The sequence below is a fragment of the Chiloscyllium plagiosum genome, chromosome 31, assembly GCF_004010195.1.
Source record: "Chiloscyllium plagiosum isolate BGI_BamShark_2017 chromosome 31, ASM401019v2, whole genome shotgun sequence".
NCBI classification, from domain to species: domain Eukaryota; kingdom Metazoa; phylum Chordata; class Chondrichthyes; order Orectolobiformes; family Hemiscylliidae; genus Chiloscyllium; species Chiloscyllium plagiosum.
In genome coordinates, this window is record NC_057740.1 from 37,357,330 (window position 1) to 37,360,669 (window position 3,340).

At 45.0% G+C, this 3,340-nt stretch overlaps 1 protein-coding gene across 4 annotated transcripts in view; it reads left to right on the forward strand.

The window, feature by feature from the left end:
- The first annotated feature begins 218 nt into the window (after positions 1–218).
- The window catches only part of LOC122565425 (semaphorin-4E-like), a 113,012-nt gene continuing 109,890 nt past the window's right edge, over positions 219–3,340 (forward strand). For 2 of the 4 annotated variants that reach the window (XM_043721389.1, XM_043721392.1), the window contains exon 1: positions 584–654. The gene's annotated coding sequence lies outside the window, so the exon portion shown is untranslated. Of the gene's footprint in view, positions 279–547; positions 655–3,340 lie in introns of those variants that run through there. The other 2 variants (XM_043721391.1, XM_043721390.1) reach the window with 2 other exon arrangements.

A 3,340-nucleotide genomic window follows, 5' to 3' on the forward strand; every position in this document is an offset into this window, starting at 1 on the left:
CGTCGCTTTTATCTCTTTGTCCGGTTGATGGCGCATGAAGTCCATTCCGAATGCCACCAAGAACTTTCACCAGTTTTGAATTGTGGAAATCCTATTGAACTTTTAGTGTTACTCGTAAGTTAGTTACGAAGGATTGGTCTTAGCAGTAAGCAAGCACAACTACCGAGTAAAAACCCTTGAATCAAAACTTCTTTTAAGAGAAGTAAATCTAAATGGATGGAAAACTGAGATGGAGAACGCAGCAAACATTGTCTCTAACCTGATTTTATCTATTTCAGGTGAGTTGGATAGTAGACATTTAAAAAAAACAGACGAGATTTTTCTAACTAGGTTGGTAATTAGGAATTAATGTATATGAATAAAGCTAAGATGTCTGTTGGTCGTTCCCTTTCTCCGACCGTTGGGGGGGGGGTGAGTGAGCTCGTGCTCGTCGGTTGCTGCCGGCGGGTTTCGCGGGAATTCCATCGGGGGAGGGGGCGGAGGCCGAGGCCGTGGCCGTTGTCGTTGTCGTTGTCGTGCTCGGTTTGTTTTGAATTTCATTCGACGATCCCGACGCAGATTGTAGGTTTCTGAGGGCGTGGAAGGTGTTTCTGACAGAAATGTGACTCTGCTTTGTCCGCTGGTTGGAGTAAGTAAACGTCAAATTATTTAAAGGTATGCTGTGGGCGGGGCTCGCAACATCGGTCTTTTTGGGGGTGGCGAGAGGGTTATCTGTACCTCAAGCTGTGAAGAGATGGTAGTTCTCCTGTTATCTGGATCTTATATTATTTGGGTTGAAGTTGGGAGTCATGGATGAGATTCTGGGCAGGTATAACCATCTCCAGTCAGTCCCCAAGAGGTTCAGGTGGACCACGTCGATCCCATGATGCTCGAGTTTGCTATTGCTTTTGAATACCAGATCTCTTAATGGGTTTCGTACTCTAGAGGTTTGTCATCTAGGCTTTGATTGTTCCTTGAACATGACTTCATCTGTGTGCATGTTTAAAGTTCTCAGTCCGAATGCATCCAATATGTCAATTTTTATCCTGCCATATAGAGTCATAGAGACATAGAGATGTACAACATGGAAACAGCCCCTTAGGTTCAACTTGTTCATGCAGACTAGATATCTTAACCTAATCTAGTCACATTTGCCAGCACTTGACCCAAATCTCCTTAAACCCATCGTATTCATATACCCATTCAAATGCCTTTTAAATGTTACAACTGTACCAGCCTCCACCACTTCCTCTGGCAACTCATTCCACACATGCACCGCCCTGTGCATGAAAAAGTTACCCTTAGGTTCCTTTTATATCTTTCTCTTCTCACCTTAAACCTATGCCCTCTAGTTCTTCACTCCCCAACCCCAGGGAAAAGACTGTCTATTTACTCTATCCATGCCCCTCACGATTTTATAAACCTCTGAGGTCACCCCGCAGCCTTCAATGCTCCAGGGAAAACAGCCTCAGCCTATTCAGCCTCTCCCCATAGCTCAAATCCTCCAACCCTGGCAACATCCTTGTAAATATTTTCTGAACCCTTTCTACTTTCACAACATCTTTCCAATAGGAAGGAGACCAGAATTGCATGCAATATTCCAAAAATGGCCTAACCAATGTTCTGTACAGCCACAACATGACGTCCCAACTCTGACCAATGAAGGAAAGCACACCAAATGCCACCTTCACTATCCTATCTAACTGTGACTGTACTTTCATGGGGCTATGAATCTGTACTCTAAGGTCTCTTTGTTCAGCAACACTCTCTAGGAGAAAGTGAGGACTGCAGACGCTGGAGATCAGCGCTGAAAAATGTGTTGCTGGAAAAGCGCAACAGGTCAGGCAGCATCCAAGGAGCAAGAGAATTGATGTTTCGGGCATAAGCCCTTCTTCAGGAATGAGGAAGGTGTGCCAAGCAGGCTAAGATAAAAGGTAGGGAGGAGGGACTTGGGGGGAGGGGCTTTGGGAATGTGATAGGTGGAAGGAGGTTAAGGTGAGGGTGATAGGCCGGAGAGGGGGTGGGGGCAGAGAGGTTGGGAAGAAGATTGCAGGTCAAGAAGGCGGTGCTGAGTCCGAGGGTTGGGACTGAGATAAGGATTTAAGGATTTAAATTCTTGGATCACTGGGGTATGTTTTGTGGTAAGCATAAATTATACAAGAGAGACGACCTTAGTAGGTTAGGGACCAGCATTCTGGCAGGCAGGTTTGCTACTGCAACTTAGTTTAAGCTACGTTTAAACTAAGTAGCGGGGGAGTAGGGGACAAACTGGATGTTTAAGAAGGAAATTGAAGGGAAAGTTAGAACAAGGGAAGTCAAGAAAGACAACTGTATCAATGAAGCAGAAAACTCAAAAAGGGATCATGCTGTAAGGTTGAGTGAAATAGGAGTTGATGAGAAGGGTGAGGGCAGTAAATTAGAAATACTATATATGAATGCACGAAGCATTAGAAATAAGATGGATGAGTTTGAGGCTCTTTTGAAAATTGGCAGATATGATATTGTGGGGTTAACTGAGACGTGGCTTCAAGTGGACAGAGCCTGGGAAATGAATATTCAAGGCTTCACATGCTATCATAAGGACAGACTGACGGGCAGAGGGGGTGGGGTGGCCATGTTGGTAAGGGATAATATTCAGTCCCTTGCGCGGGGGGACCTAGAATCAGGGGATGTAGAGTCAGTATGGATGGAGCTGAGAAATTCTAAGACCCTCTTGGGAGTTATCTACAGCCCCCCAAACAGTAGTCTGGATGTCGGATGTAAGTTGAATCAAAAGCTGAAATTGGCCTGTCGCATAGATGTTACGACAGTTGTTACGAGGGATTTCAACATGCAGGTAGACTGGGAGAATCAGGATGGTATTGGACCCCAAGAAAGAGACTTTGTGGAGTGCCTCCGAGATGGATTCTTAGAATAGCTGGTGCTGGAGTCTACCAGGGAGAAGGCAATTCCGCATCTGGTATTGTGCAACGAACCAGAATTGATCGGGGATCTTGAAGTGAAGGAGCCATTGGGAAGTAGTGACCATAATACAATAAGCTTCAATCTGCAATTTGAGAGGGAGAGGGTACAATCAGAAGTGACAATATTTCTGTTGAATAAAGGGAACTATGGAGCTATGAGGGAGGAGCTGGCCAAAGTACAAAGGTGCAATACCTTAGCAGGGATGACAGTGCAGGAACAATGGCAGATATTTCTGTGTATAATACAGAAGATGCAGGATCAGTTCACTCCAAAAAGGAAGAAAGATCCTAGGAGGAGGCAGGGGTGGCCGTGGCTGACGAGGGAAGTTAAGAAACATATAAAGTTAAAAGAGAAAAAAGTATAACATTGCAAAGATAAGTGGGAAAACGGAGGACTG